Source organism: Neovison vison, chromosome 8, assembly GCF_020171115.1.
Source record: "Neovison vison isolate M4711 chromosome 8, ASM_NN_V1, whole genome shotgun sequence".
NCBI classification, from domain to species: domain Eukaryota; kingdom Metazoa; phylum Chordata; class Mammalia; order Carnivora; family Mustelidae; genus Neogale; species Neogale vison.
In genome coordinates, this window is record NC_058098.1 from 126214509 (window position 1) to 126230474 (window position 15966).

At 52.5% G+C, this 15966-nt stretch overlaps 1 protein-coding gene across 1 annotated transcript in view; it reads right to left on the reverse strand.

Moving 5' to 3' along the window:
- The window catches only part of KLHL29 (kelch like family member 29), a 296443-nt gene that overhangs the window by 201000 nt on the left and 79477 nt on the right, over positions 1-15966 (reverse strand). The window contains exon 2 of the mRNA XM_044262004.1: positions 11483-11590. The gene's annotated coding sequence lies outside the window, so the exon portion shown is untranslated. The remainder of the gene's footprint in view (positions 1-11482; positions 11591-15966) is intronic.

The following is a 15966-nucleotide window of genomic DNA, read 5'->3' on the forward strand; positions in this document are numbered from 1 at the left end:
CTTAAATTGCAGCAAGGGAGATTTAGGTCAGATAGAAGAAAAGCCTGCAGGAGCCACCGGAACTGGGACTCTGGGAGCTGATGGAATTTCCTTCCCTGGAGACTCTGGGAGCAAGCTCTAGTGCCAGCTCGCTCCATCCCCAGGGCACGGTGCAGGAGGAGACCAAGGACAGCACGGCCCCCAGCACCTCCTCACCGAGAACAGGAGGACAAATGACATGTGAACACACAAGGAACATCATCGTTTCTTGGGGGCTGCTGGAAAGATGTACTTTCCGTTTCAGCCCACGGACAAGCCGTGCTCTCTGCCTTATGACGGCAGCTGGTTTCTCTCACTCCTTTGACTGCCTGGGCTGAAAACTCCCCCTCCCTCCCTAAATGATAGTTTTGTTTTCTGTCAATCTATCCACAACTGGGCGGGCATGGAAAATCCCGTCCTAGTGACCTGAGGAGCTGGCCCGGTGGCGGGAGCTTCCCCAGTCCCCTGGGAGCAGCATGGTGGGGTCTCAGACTGTAGCTGCCACGAGGCACAGGAAGTGTGAGCCCCAGGAACGGGGCCCTGAACACAGGCAGATGTGGCCCCCTCTTTTCTGGGGTAAGCAAGCAGTGGATGGTATCCCATTAGCAGAAACCCTGGGCAATTTCAATGGGAGCCACAGTCAGAGACACCGTCAAGCCTGGAGGCAAATCTTGTGACCCACCTATAACATGCATGCAGAACTTTCTAGATCTGGCTTCAGAGAGGCAGCAGCGCCTGCGCCATTTCCTGTTCCTACACTTGTCGGTCCCTCTCCTGCTTTGGGTTGCCTCGTCTCCTTCCATGCGTCCCTGTAAGTTACTGTCTGTCCTTCCTGGAACTGGGTGGGGAGAGAATGGGCTAGAAAGCCTCATGTTTTTCTCTGGTGTGGCCCTGGCACAGCTCCTACCCCCAGCTCAGACCTCCAAGGAGAGAGGGTCAGAAACCCCTTCCCCACCCACGGGTGCCAGTTTAGCTCCCCTGTTCTGGGAATCCCAGAGGGGGTCATCGCCCCCAATTTTGCCAAGAGCTGTCCAAGGCCCTGAATGAGGCTCGGTGGGTCTGCAAGCATCTGGGTGCTGATGGGGACCGGGGCAGAGAGGGGACTGCGGGGATGTGGCGTCACAGTATCCAGGACAGTGACTGTGCACACTGGTCTGCTCCCCTTGGTCTGCGAGACTTGGCCCCTTGATGAATGACATGCTGAGGTCATCGTTCAAAGGCAAGAGATGTCCCAGGAGTGGAATCCTTCCCCATTTCTGGAAGCAAAGGGACCATTCAGAAAGGGGCCAGGGGATGTGTTTTTGTCAGTGTGGGGGTCTGGCCAGTAGGACAGAACCAGCACATCCCAAGAGGAAATTCTGTTCAAAGCAGATGGAGGGTTCTGGTTGTTTCAGGCTATTCTAGGGCACAGCAAGGTGACCCCTTCTTCTGGCCTTCATATCTGCCAATCTCGACCTTCCCGCCACTGACCACAGCAGGAGAGGTCAGAAGGCTAAAAGGGGCCTCTCCTTGGGCTGGTGACCACAGCTGCTGAGAAATTTGCATGCCTGGGAACCACTGTGGCTTCCTCTGCCACACGGCTGGGCCCTGGAGGTTTGCACAACATTCCAGATGTGTGACAATTACTAGGCCTAGCTTCTAGCAAGTCCACCCAGCTCCTGGAAGCTCCCAACTCACAGGGGCTCTGGTAGTCTGAGAAGAGCATTTAAGCCCTTTCATGACTCCAGGCCTTAGGGAAGCTCATTGCATGGGTGCCGATGATGTGTCTCTACCTAGAAGAAGCTAACCTTGCCCTAAAGACCAACCCACGTGGTTCGGGTTCACCTCATTCCGGAAAAACCTCCTTCCACAGGATAGAGTTCTCTGTGGGAGTGTGACCAAAAGGCTGCCATGTCTTCCCTAAAAGGAAAAGTGCACCAGGACTATGAGAAGATAGGAAATTCCGGGACAGTGTCCTGAAGGCACGCCTGCTCCCCTTTCTGAAATGCCCTTGGTTTGGCGTTCACTGCCAAGGCTAACCACACCATTAGCTAGGCAGCCGGCCCAGAGGCTGCGGTTTGAAGCCTCCATGAAACACCTCAAGGCCCCCTCCTTGCTGAGGAAGACGGGAGAGGGGAACAGAGGCTCTGGGGCTCCCAGTTCAGCTGGGAGGGCACAGGTCACATGCCCACAAAGGCCAGACACATGATGGGAGGTCGAAGCTCCTAGTAGGGAGAGTGGACATCCTGACCCTGAAGGAGAGCTCTCACATCATACCGACCTGAATCCTGGCCCAGCACTTTCTGATCTCAGCTCAGACCTTGGGTAAAATGTTAATTTCTCTGAACCTCAGTGTGTTGTCCGCAAAGGGGGACGACAACAACACCCACGCCTGCCAAGGGCTCTTGAGAGGATTGTAGGAGAATGTGTAGGTCTGTCGTTCTGCACAGTCCTTGGCACGATCACTCAGTCTTGTTATTCTAGGCACGAAGTCCTGCCTGAGGACAGGGGAGGGGTGATGCCTTTGGTCAGGGGTGAGCAGGGAGGGCTGCGGGAAGGCTGTAGCTGCGGGCCATGCTGACACCAGAGGCAGGGATGGGACCACACCACTGCGGCAGCTCTAGCCCTTGCCAAGCCCCCTTCTAAATGGATTATTGTTTATTGGAGGCTTATCCCATCTCTCGGGTTATGAATTATTTACCAGATAATGACTTCCTAATTGTTAATGACAGCTGCCCCAAGGACATGCTGACATACCTTTTGAAGCCACAGTGCTAATTGTGGGGAGTCCCAGAAGCCCCCATGTGGCCACAGCCAGAGTGTCACTCCTAAGGACAGAGCCTGACTGGTCCTTGGGAATAGACCGTAAACCCAACATGACACAGATAAAGAAACTGAAATCCAGAGTGGGGAGAAGACATGCTCCCAGGTCCCAGACGCAGCCCTGGGTGAGTCAAGCCCCGGGGTCTCTGGTGGTCATTTCTCCGACGTCTGGGTGTAGGCAGTTGGGGCAGTTGTGGGCTGGGCATGAGGTTAGGTGGTTAGGTCCCTCTCTTCGGGAGGTCATGGGTACATGGGTGGGGAATGAAATGGGTCTGGAACTGGGGCGCCTGGGTGGCTCAGTGGGTTAAGCCGCTGCCTTCGGCTCAGGTCATGATCTCGGGGTCCTGGGATCGAGTCCCGCATCAGGCTCTCTGCTCAGCAGGGAGCCTGCTTCCTCCTCTCTCTCTCTCTGCCTGCCTCTCTGCCTACTTGTGATCTCTCTCTGTCAAATAAATAAATAAAGTCTTAAAAAAAAAAAAAAAAAAGAAATGGGTCTGGAACAGGTGCTGGGAGATCTCCCACCCCTGTGTCCCAAGTGAGCAGGAGGGGCCCCGGGATGGTCTGGAGGGCACTGTCCACACAGAATCAGGATGTAGCTCTGTGGCTGCTTGGGGTCCCCGTGGGCTAAGGAGGGCCACCTCCCTGGGAGCAGAAATCCCCTGCCAGACTAACTGCATTCAGCAAGGAAGAGCTACAGGATGACTGAGGGGGCGGGGCGGGGAGCGGGGAGGGAAATAAGGGAGCTGGGGGGGTGGGGGGAGAGGGGGATGGGCACACCCATACCTTCCTTGAAAGCGCATTGGGTCCTGAAGAGACTATGAATTCAGTTCATGACTCAGTTGGAGTCCTAGCCCCCAAGAACAATAATAGCAAAACTTCGTAGAGGACTACATTTCTGGCACTATGCTAGGCCTTAGGCTACACGAACTCTTTAATCCTTACAACCACCATATGACGTGGGTTTATTACAATCCTGATTTTTCAGATGAAGAAGCTGAAGGAAAGGGAGTTTCAATCATACGCTAGAAGTTGCACAGCAGGTAAGGGGCAGGGCTGGGATTAGGACTAGGCAGTCCGGGTCTGTGCTCTTGACCATTATGCCATATTGTTTACTAGACATGTTTCCCAAATGAATGGATGCAATGCTGTGAGACCCCTTTGGATAAGGGATGCACCTTCTAAATGTGGCTTGAATGTGAAATCGAGCACATTGAGGCCCTGGGTTCCAGCGGGATTTGGGGAGGCCTATTTCCTCCTGGACTGTGCCTGGAACAGCAGAAGGAGAACCCTAGCCTAGGGTGTGTGGTACCCCCAGGGGACAGTGGCCTTGCAAGGACAAGGTCAGTGCACCACCCTCCCTGCCCTAAGGTGGGCCCTGTGAACTGTGGCTGGCCCTTGAACACACAAGATAGGTTGAATAGATAGGCCCCTCACGTATGGCCCTTGATCATCCTATAAACATTCCAGAATGTTCTTTGTGCCAGGCTCTGGGGAGGGACCCAGTGACCGAGACACAGCCCCTGCCCTAGAGGCACTGCCAGCTGTCTCCCAGGCCAGAAGAGACAAGAGCCAGGTGCCAGGTACGAGGTCCCAGATAGAAATGGAGCAGAGAGGCTGAAGGACTCAGGAGCAAATGAGCAGAGGCACGGGCCGTGTGCACTGGCTTTTTCTATCATCAGCTCCTTTTCAGTGCTCATTAGGTGCTCAGCTCTGCGGGAGCTTGGCCGCCCACCCCTCACCCTGAGAGCTCACAGTGGTTGGGGAATGAGCCTGGAGCACGCCGGATAGTGAAAGGACCACACTTGACCTGGGAAGACGGGAACGGCTGCCAGGGAGAGGAGCCGCGTCGGGAAATCCAAGAAGATTCCCGTGAGTGGGTGGCTGGGAGCTCTCTGCCAGGAGATGGGCGGGGATGGGAGAGGCTTTTCCGGGATGTTCGGGCTTGCAGGACACGTGATGCACCCAGGCAGGGTCTGTTAGGAGCACAGGGTCTGTCTGCATGGGAACAGAGGCTGTGCGTGTGAGAGCATTGGGGGGTGGGGTGGTCACAGGAGGTGAGTTAGGCTGGCTGGCGTGGGGTCTGATTTACCTTACCTGATTCACAAAGTCAGGATCACGTACCCCTGTGCAAGACGGCAGAGCACTTTGAGTGCATTTTGGAAAGGCTTGAACTGGTGCTAAATCAATCATCACACTGCTTATTCTGGGATGGAGAGGCAGGGTGCCTCCTCTACACGCTAATGGGAGGGCGAGGCTCTGCTGCCGGCTGGCGCGGCGTGCACGTCGGTGAGCGCCGACCTAAGAGACCCTGGATGGATCCTCTCTGGGTCCTGACTTTCATTTCCCACTTAGAGCACCTTCCTGACTACCTGGAGAAGCGGGGGGTGGGCGGGTTAATTGTTACCTCCTATGCCGTTACTAGGTTACTCTGTAAAAGCAGAAATATGCTTTTAATGATTTTTTGTTGTTGTTACTTTCTTGTGAACCAGATGCTTTTATCTAAATGAGTTGCTACAAAAAAAAAAACAAAAAAAACCAAACCAAAAACCAAAAAACAAAAAAAACCACCAAAAAAACAACAACACACAAAAAATTCCCCCAACCCGTGAAGGTGCTAGGCTGTGTCTGCCGTGCACTGGCAAACCAATGCTCTGTGAGTGAGGCATAAGCCCCCAATGCTTTCAGCACCCAGCTTATTTACAGGGCATTTACAGGGCAGGAGGGAGGTACCAGTAGCTAGCATTAGCTGTGGCCTGGACGACAGGACCCGGTGAGACAGTGGAGTGGCCTCTCGCTGCTAGTGGTGGATTCTGCCTCCCCGTCAGGTGGGTGGGGGGAACGGCAAGATTCCAACAGGTCTGGATGACCTGTCGTCTTTAGGCCTCTTGGGTCATGGTGGGTGGGAGGAAGGACAGTTTTCTTTCTGGGTTATCGAGCTTGACACGTAATAGGTGTTCAGCTAAAGTTCATGGAGGACAGACTGGTACACGAGATGATCAAGAAGCCATAGAAACACAGTAGTTAGGAGCATTCTCGCGCAGTCCCTGGGCAGATGGATGCCTGGCGCTTTCCCGGAGCAGGGCTCTGGTGGTGGGGCTGTTACTAGCCTCCTTGGTATTTCTGTGCAAATGAGATTTCTTTGCAAATTAGCGTACCTCCCTCTGAACACTCATAGCGCACAGCTAAACATGCAAGGTGCCGGCTGGGTCAGTTCCCGCACCCCCCAGGCCAGGTGCCCTCCTGTAGGGCACAAACTCGCAACTGTTCCCAGCAGCCCCGGCCACTGGGGCACATTCAAGGTAAGGAAGGAGACAGGTCGCTTGGAAAATCAAACTTGGCCACAAAAATAAACTCTGAGGTTTGCAGATAAGCTATTTCTAGCTCAGGTGCCAAACGAGGTTTTGCAGCTAGAGTGAACCGCTGTGTGCGCCCCGCCCCAGTCCTGCTAACTAACGGGAACTGCACCGAGTATCTGCTCTTCCTGAACAGCACTGCTTCCAGAAATAGGGAAGGATTCCACTCCTGGGACATCTCTTGCCTTTGAACAATGACCTCAGCATGTCATTCATCAAAGGGGCCGAGTCTCACAGACCGAGAGGAACAGACCAGGGAGCACAGCCAGTCCTGCCCTGCCAGTCCCCTCTCTGCCCCGGTCCCAATCAGCACCCAGATGCTGCAGACCCACCGAGCCTCATTCAGGGCCTTGGACAGATCTTGGCAAAACTGGGGGCGATGGTCCCATCTGGGATTCCTGGAACAGGGGTGCTGAACTGGCACCTGTGAGTAGGGAAGGGGTTTCTGACCCTCTCTCCACGGGGGCCTGAGCTGGGGGGTGGGAGCTGTGCCAGGGCCACACCAGAGAAAAGCACGAGGCTTTCCAGCCCATTCTCTCCTAACCCTATTCCAGGAAGGACAGACGGTAACTTACAGGGACACGTGTAAGGAGACGAGGCAATCCAAAGCAGGAGAGGGACCAACAAGTATAGGAACAGGAAATGACGTAGGCACTGCTGCCTCCCTGAAACCAGATCTAGAAAGTTCTGCATGTGTGTTACAGGTGGGTCACAGATTTGCCTCCTGGCTTGGCAGTGCCTCTGACCGTGGACTCTCATTGGAATTGCCTGGGGAGCCTCCCAAAAATACCTATGCCTGGGTCCCCTTGTGAGGGATTTTGATCTAACTAATCTGGGGCATCTAGCTGGATAACAGAGTGTTTTAAAATGTCCCCAGGAGGGGTGCCTGGGTGGCTCAGTGGGTTAAGCAACTGCCTTCGGCTCAGGTCATGGTCTCAGTGTCCTGGGATCGAGCCCCGAATCAGGCTCTGCTCAGCGGGGAGCCTGGATCCCTCCCACCCCTTCTGCCTGCCTCTCTGCCTACTTGTGATCTCTCTCTGTCAAATAAGTAAATAAAATCTTTAAAAATAAATAAATAAAATGTCCCCAGGTGATTTGAATCACCTGGATTAAATCAGCCAGAGTTGAGAGCCACTGTTCTCTCTTGGAAGAGGCAAACAAGAAGCTGACGTTACAAGACGATTTGATATGAGGTCCTATGACAAGGCTGGGGAGAAGAATTTATGCTGACATCAGAGGCTCTTCTCCCAAGGGACCCAGCAAAGAGAGCACAGGGACAGGACACACATTAACCACCATAAAATCCTGAATGTGGGCACATCGCTACCATCGATAGGAAAAGAAGATACTCCAACAGCCCGTAGGGTTCATGTGAAAACGTTCCGGGGTTGGGGCGAGGTGCCCGGGGTTGTCAGTGGGATGGCAAAGTACCCAGGCTTTTGGGTGGCATGATCCAGGGGGTAGGTTTTAGAATATCTGAAAAGAGTAAATAAATGACCTATCATCCAGGAACATCGTTCTGCTGATCTCTGTAATGTCCATGTCAATTCAAGGCTTAGAGTTCCAGGAATTGGGGAACACCTGTGAGTTGAGAGCATGTTAAGTGTAAAGTGCACTGACGCCCATCCTCACAAGAACAGTTAAATTAGAAGGTCTGGGGGCAAAACCAGGCATCTGTAGGTTTTCAAGCCTCTCCAGGTGACTTCAGCGTTCACTGAGAGCTGGCATTGCCAGCCCAGGAAGACATGCCTGTCTTCTCCCGGGGACTAGGAAGGTCAGGGGTTGCCCTCAGCGAAAGCAGACAAGATGGGAGACTCAGCAGCTCTACGGGGCTTGCCCAGAGTTAGTGCAGAGTTGGGACGAGAGCTCAGTGGCTGCCTCCCAGTCCAGGGTCCTTCCATCCACTGCCTATGAGGCCACTCTGTCCTATGGTCCTATGATCTTGGAACCAAGACTACCTGATCTCATGACGTGGAGACAAGAAGACAGTGCCTGTCTTTAAGGAACTCATGGTCCGGGAAGGAAGGTGAGAAGTGCAGCCCAGGAAGGCACTAGTGACAAGATCCCCAAAGGCTGCAGAGCACGAGGCAGCTTTGTGTTGGCCAGGCTGGGTCTGGGATGCGAATCAGAAAGGTTGTGACCAGTTCCTTGGCTCTGGAGAGGCAGTCAGGACCTTAGGACAGAACGAAGCCTCAGGGACAGGTGAAGCAGTGGGAGTAAAGGGACCGTGGAGACAAAGGAAAGCAGAGGAAAATCTTCTAGCACCAGTGCCCTCACTTACAGGCAGAAGGAGGAAGAGAGGCCACAAAGATGGAGTGACATGGTCCCCCAAGCCAAGAGAGAGAGAGGCTCTTGGTCTCCTTGAAGCTAGCAGGGAGGTCACTGGCTGACCGTTAGGTGGAGAGGGCAGGCGGAGGTCTTGGCGAGGATGGGAAAGGAGGGGCTCTGCGGAAGGTTCTGTGGGGAGGGGGTTGGAGTGGTTCCATGGCCTCCCCAGAGGGCTGGGCGCCCAGAGCCCAGTGGGTGGGGGCTACTGAGGTTCCCAGGGTGGGGCTAGGAGAGGAAGCCAGGACGAAGGACGAGCCGGTGACAGAGTGATGGGGAAGGCAGAGTGTTGGGGAAGGCAGCGCTGAGATGTCTGCCCACGGGTCTGTCTTTGGGTGCGAGCCATGGAAGCCAAAGGTGATGGATGAGAGAGAAGGAGGAGGAGGGAAAGAAGCCGGGCTGTTGAGAGGGAGGGAGTGTGGGGGGTGGGATGCAGGAGTGTGGTTGGCAAGGGCACCTTCGGAAGGGCTTCACCGGTGAAGCCGCCAGAGAGTGCGGAAGTCCGGGGCACGGCACGCGGCGTCCTCTAATGTAAGGGTTCCAAGTCCCATCAGCTCTGGAGGCATCTGCAATGTCCTCTCAGGATGTAGGGCACGCAGGGGCATAAGGGGCCTGGGTGGGCAGTGCTGGTGCGGGGATGGAGGTGGGGGAGGCCGCAGAGGGGCGCTCATCAGCACTGATGGGGACCCGTGGTTGCCCTTCACCACCTTCAAAGTCTAGGTGTCTGCTAACATCATTCTTGACTCAGCCTTGGGTTCTGCACAAAGCCGGTCCTCAGCTCTACCTCCCCTGAGCACCTGCCCAGCCAGGCTCCCACACTGCAGTGCAGGGATCAGGTTTCACTCCCACTAGCCGGTCCTGGCACTGCACTCTGGGCCCCTGACAAGCACAGCGCAGCCTTCCCAGCTTTGCAGCAGGGCGGGGCCCCCTTTGCAGCAGGGTGCACACAGCCCAGTGATGCAGCCCAGTTTCCATAGGAAAGTGATAGTTCTTTCCACTGGTCACCAGGGGACAGACCAGGTTGTGGAGACTCCTATCTTCTTGGGAATCAGTGAAGTCCTGCATGTGAGGGAAAAGGGAAAAGCATGACCGGGCAGCAGGCCACGTGCTCCGGTGTTCCCAGGAACCGTTGTGGCTGTGTGTGCGGGAATGTGTTTACCGAGAGCCCTGGCAGGTGTTGTGCGGGGGTGGTGGCGGGGGAACTAGGGCTGAATCAGATGTGATTCCCATCCTCCAGGAACTGGCCAGGTGGTAGGGAAGACTGACGTGAGTTCGCCGTGGGGACACCAATCCAGGGCTGGATCTATGACGTATCCTATCCAGGTTCCTCCCTATCCTATAATTCATGCTTCTTGAAGCCTCGGATAAACAAGAGCCATGTGCCACCATGTGTCAGTGGGAAGGAACAGAAGGTTCCAAGATAAAGGCTGTCAAACCCCTTCCCCTGGGTCTCAAGACGCCCTTCACCCCTGCCACACTCACAGCGTCTAAGACTTGAAGGCTTCTCCTTGGAAAGCTGACTTTTGGGAACAGCATGCCTTGGTCTCAGACACTCCTCTCCAGGTGTGCCCCCTCTAGGAGCTGGGAATGCCATCGTCATCAGATCCAAGATGCCACTATCACCAGATCTGTCTGGCTGTCCAACGCCCCTCCTCTCACGGGACAGTCACAGACGCAAAGCAAATTACCTAGGCCCTGGGACAACTAACCAGGACGGCGGCTCAGTTGCTCGGAGGTGCCGTTAGATGCTCGCCAACAGCCCCAAAGCTCCCAAAGCCAGAAGCCCAACTGCCCCCGCTGGCTGTCCCCATTGGGCTGCTCGGTGGCAGCAGTCTGGGTGCCCAGTGGACGTTTCTCCCATTTTGGCAGCTGGTCCAGGCCCAGCCTGGAGCTCCTCCTGCTTCTTGCTGACAATTATGGCTCCCCGCAATTCGGAATCCCAGAGCTGCAGAAGTCCGGAGCATCTTTCTCCAGGCCTCCCTGCTTCTGTGGGCACAGTCCTGGCCTGCTGGGTGGGTATTCAAGCATTCTCACCGATTCTTTCCATCGGATTTTTGCCCGCACGGTAGGCCACCTTCCCCACAACTCTCCTGGGTACCTGGTCTTTATAATCCGATTTGGAAATCCTCAATTTCTGTTCTGAGGCCAGACCTCTATAAATTTAATCCAAGGAAATAATCAAATCACTATGCTAAGATATATATATATGCAAAAATGTTCGTTGTGTTATTATTTGTAGGAGTGAAATTTAAAAATATGCTAAATGCCCACCATTAGGGCACTGGGTAAGTAAATTGTGGAGATTATTATATCCAGATGATATGCAGAGTTCAAAAATGCTATAGATTTGTGTTTACTGACAGAAGAAGTGTACATGTGACATATCATAGAGTCAAAAGAATGCGTCGCCGAGCCATACGTACAGCGTGATCCCACGTATGTGTGAGTGTGTGCACGTGTGCACGTGTGTGTGTGTGCACGTACACTTTACATATGTGCATACAAAGAAAGTCAGGAAAGGGGAACCAACACAGTTGTTTCTTGGGATTACGACTGTAAGCAATTTCTGTAATTTTAGGTGCTATTTTTAAAGTATTTTTACAATGAACAAACAGCCTTTTACTGATATCAAGTACTACTACTTTAATAACAAGAAAAGTTAAATTGCCAAGGAAGTATTACAGTTTTGAGGAGCTTAAAGTTCCCCTAGCTGCTGGACGCCCCTCCTGGGGATCGGATCCCCCCTCCTGGGGAGCGGGAAGAGCTCCCGCCATGCTCATAGATTGTTTCCAGGGGGATTGGGGTCCAGAGTCTTTGCTGGGTTCTAATCCCACATCTATATAAAAATCTCCATGACCAGAAGGCAGAGAGGACCCGCTGTTTACCTCCTCACTGCCCCTGGAAAATCAGTGTTAGAGAATATAGCTGGCAGTGCCCAGGTCGGATGCCTTCCTTATGTGCAGGCGAGCTGAGCAGAGACTTACCTTTTGATGTCCGTCTCTGGCAAGCTCAGGATTCGTCCCCAGGATGCAAAAACCTCGATGGCAACCAACACTTAGCACAGTGTGAGCATCCCCGGGAGGCCAGACAGTCTAGAACGAGAAGGAAAAGGGTGGGGCTGGGGTGGGAAAAGGTATCATCGTCTGCAGAAAAATCTCTTTGGAATTCCAGTGTCTTAGACAGTCCCCACCCACGCAGGCGCATGTCCCTGTGCTGAATTTCTGAGTGTGGACCCTTTCACATGGACTGTGTCCAAACACTGCCCCGGGCACTCCCAGGCAAGGGAAGGGTCAAGTGGGCAGCAGAAAACCCCAAGGGGCAGAGCCTAGAGGTCCCTCCTCCATCCCCCAAACACACAAAGCCCTAATTCCCACAGCATAGCCACTAGCATGGGTAAGGGAGAATAATGGCATTGCCTTCCATCTGATTTAAGCCAAGAGACTCCAAAGACAGGGAGAAACACGAAATTTAGGCCTTTAACCTAATGCTGAAAAGAGAAGAGGACACAAACTCAAGAATTACAAAAGCAAATCACTACTTCTTTCAGATAATGGGCAAGAAGACCTTGAGGAAGCAAAGGATGGGTTCCCTGGAGAGGATAAGTTTTTTAAAAAAAAATATAGATTTAATACCTAGTAGAAAGAGCTATCTGTTATGGTGAGGCAAGGCTATTCCCAGTTCCCTCTTTCAAATCTAATATATGTGAAAGCTGTCTTCACGACAAGGAATGGCAACCTCCACTGCAAAAACACGGCTGTCATTACCCAGGAATCGATATATTTTTCTAAACTGAATATATCATTATCAATTGATTTTCCTGTTTCCTCTTAGCACTCCAGAGTCCTGGATAGCAGGGGAAAGCTTTAATGTGATATGAGGGATTTGGACAGGTAAATAAGTTATTGTAAACTAATTCCACCTTGCAATGAGCTTCTCTCCAACAACACAACGGGTCTCTCTCAAAGCCTCTCCACCCGAGCTTTCTCAGCTGCCACTGACGGAGACACACGCGAGCCACATCAAATAGCCATTTTCAAGCTGAAGGTGGCAAAAATATTATTTTTTCCAAGGACAGAGCATTCCCTTTACGATTAAGAAATAACCTCTGTGGGGAAGCAAAGGAAGCCAAGGTCACCATTTAATTCTGACACAGAGCCAAAGTCGTGAGTACATTTCCTCAACCAAGCCGATGTGAAGCATGCGGATATATTGATCGCTTTGGCCACAAAGTATCGACGGTACTGGTGATAATAAACGATCGATGTATTTCTGGGAAAGATCCTTGGCAGATATGTGTTGGTGAAGAGAGAGGTCTGGGAGACAGCAGTCAGATGGTTTTTAGATCCTTGAGAATTTTATTCATTCATTCATTCATTCCATACGTATTTGTTGAGTGTCTGCTGTGTGTCAGGCAATGTTCTAGGCACTGGGGATACAGAAGTGAACAAAAGATAAAGAAAAAAAAATTCCTGCCCTAAGGGAGCTCATCTTCTAGTGGAGGGAAACATAGAATAAACAATAAGCTTGAGAAATAAGTACAAATTGTATAGTATATTAAAAGGTAGGCAGTGTATGCATTAGAGAAGACAGAGCAGAAGATGAATGTCAGGGGACTGAGCTCACATGAAGGGGATGAGGGACTGGGCCATGTGGGAATCTGGGGTTGAGCATTTGGTAGTGAGAAGAGCCAGTGCAAATGTCCTGGGGCGGGGTGGAGGGAGCATACCTGTCATGTTCCTGGGCCTGCAAGGAGCCCACTGTGGCTGGACAGGGAGAGTCCAGAAGGACATTCAGCTGGAGAGGTGAATATCTAGATCATGTAGGGCCTTGCAGGCCACTGTAAAGGCTACTCACTGAGAGCCCAAGATGCTGGCGACCCAGCTCTAGAAGGAGCTCTCATTCTCTGGAGACAGACCTCGCAGGTCTGTCAGCTTAATCTGCTTGCCGTCCCTTCCACCTAGATTGCTCAGCACTCCAGGCTGTGCAAAGGCCAGGCTGGGGCTTGGAGGGGCAGTGGAAGGAGATGAGCCACCAGGGCTGCCCAGCTTGCTCTGAGGACAGTGGCCTTGTTTTTCCTCCTCTGTGGTCCCCAGAGGCCACTTCTACAGGAGGTAACTGAACCAAAGTCCTGAACGAAAATACACTATATATGAGGCTGAGTTCTTTTGGACTTTTCCCTAATGTGCTTATGGAGAGATCCTGACGTGAGCTGACACGTTAGACATGACAGGTTGTGCTGGGTGTCTTGCCCAGGTCTGTTTTCCATGCTGTGTGTCCCCTGATCTGCACGGAGGGCATCGCTGAAGCTCGGAGACCCTGGAGACTCCTGGTTAGGTGCAGGCGGTATAGACACCAGGAGACTGGGGACTGGCGTGGGGTTGGGTCTTTATTCCCCTACTTGCCTCCCTCCTTGCAGTGACTTCACAGGCTGGCCGTGACCCCACTGAAGGTCACAGGTGAGGCTGGGGTGCGGTGGGCCCCACAGAGCATCCTCTCTGTGCCTTAGCTTCTAGCTGGAAACTGCCCCACCCTGTCGTGCACTGGGGACGGCCATAGCGTGGTCTCTGTACCCCAAGCTCTCATCTTATGAGCAGCCCTGTCTGACTCTCTTCCAACCACACATTTCAATGTGCCAATTTCCTATTAAGACCCCAGACGGTACGTTCTCGGGGGCATCGGAGAGCAGGGCTTTGGAATTAGGGATCAGGCTGAATCCCAACCTGCCCCTTAGTTTTGTGACACGGGCTAAGGTATTTAATATCTAGGAACCTTCCTTCTCACTCTTGGAACTAGAGAAACAGATGCAAAATTAGCGGCAGCGGGATCCCTGTCCCAGCATTTCCACCACTGGCTGCACTACCCCGGGCAAGGAGCACCTCCTGGCTGACATCTTTGCCTGCTGCCCCCGCACCAGAAACTGCTCCCTCAAGGGGTTTCGAGCTGCTCTCAGCTCCTGTCTGGCATTAGTTGATGTCCCAGTGATTTCACTTATCTCCCCTTGCACTTCTATCTACCCAACCTCTGCTCCTTGCAGTCAAACCCAGGGCACCCGGAGAATAGACATTATCTTAATATTTGAATCTCTGGCCATAGCGCCCATCAAGAATGGAACCAGGAGGTGTGCCTGGGTGGCTCAGTTGGTTAAGTGTCTCCCTTTGGCTTAGGTCATGATCCCAGGTCGTGGGATCGAGTCCCGCATTGGGCTCCTTGCTCAGTGGGGAGTCTGCTTCTCTGTCTCTCCCCTGGCTGGTGTTTTCTCTCTTTCTCTCTCACTTGCTCATTCTCTCTGTCTTTCTCTCAAATAAATAAATAAAATCTTAAAAAAAAAAACCCTAAAAACAAACCCAGGAAACAACAGGGAGACAGGTATGGTTTTCCATCTCTAGGGGAGGCCTTGACTTTGACATCTGTGGTCAAACTGACCCCTTCTCTTCCACTCACTTCATCATCAAAGGGCAGCTCCCAGGGCCAAGGAAAATGCAATTAAAAAGCCAAGAGATGGGGTGCCTAGGTGGCTCAAAGGGTTAAGCCTCTGCCTTCAGCTCAGGTTGTGATCTTGGGGTCCTGGGATCAAGCCCCACATCAGGCTCTCTGCTAGGCGGGGAACATGCTTTCCCCTCTCTCTCTCTGTCAGCCTGCTTGTGATCTCTCTCCCTCTCTCTGTCAAATAAATAAATAAAATCTTTAAAAATAAATAAACAAAAAGCCAAGGGATGAGAGATGTTTTACTTTCATTTAAAATATACAGTGGGTGGTTAGTCAACGCCTGTGAAAGGGGTCTTACACCGTCCCCCCCACCTTGTCAAGGCACTCAAGAGATGCTAATTGGGTCTGGCAGGACATGAAAAGGGCCAATATGAAATTCCCTCCAATGGGGTCTTTGGGTTAAATAACTACGAACGATGGGAGATCTTTAAAACTTAAACCTAAAGAAATGTTTGAGGCCATTCTCACTCTAAGTCTATAAATAAAGATGGCTCCTGCCAGGAACCAAATTGATAGCCAAGAGAATTACAAATAAGGGCCCCAGGATTTTTTTTTTTATTTCCCTATAAAAGATACCAATTTTTGGAGAGAAACTGCCCTTAAGAGAGGATAAACTAATTAGGGAGTCTCCCATTTGATGCGGGATCAGAGTCTGGCCCTGCCTAGGTCTTGACCAGGCTACCCAAGGACTGCCCCGCGCCCAGGCAGCTCGCCAGCCCTCAGCCAACCGGGAAGCAACGATCCTCCCTTCCTCGGAAGGAAAAAACAAAGCCACTAGAGGCTGCAAACTGGAAGAAAACCAGCTCCCACCTTCCCGTCGGCCCAGGCTCAGGATCCTGTGGCATCCCTCCGGCACTGGGGGCTCGCAGACCTGCTCTGAATGTATCCAGCAAGGGTGAACTCTCATTCACATTCTCTTAAGAAGAGGGAAAAAACAACCCATCCATTAATAACATCCACCAGGGGTTCACCAAAGCCTGCA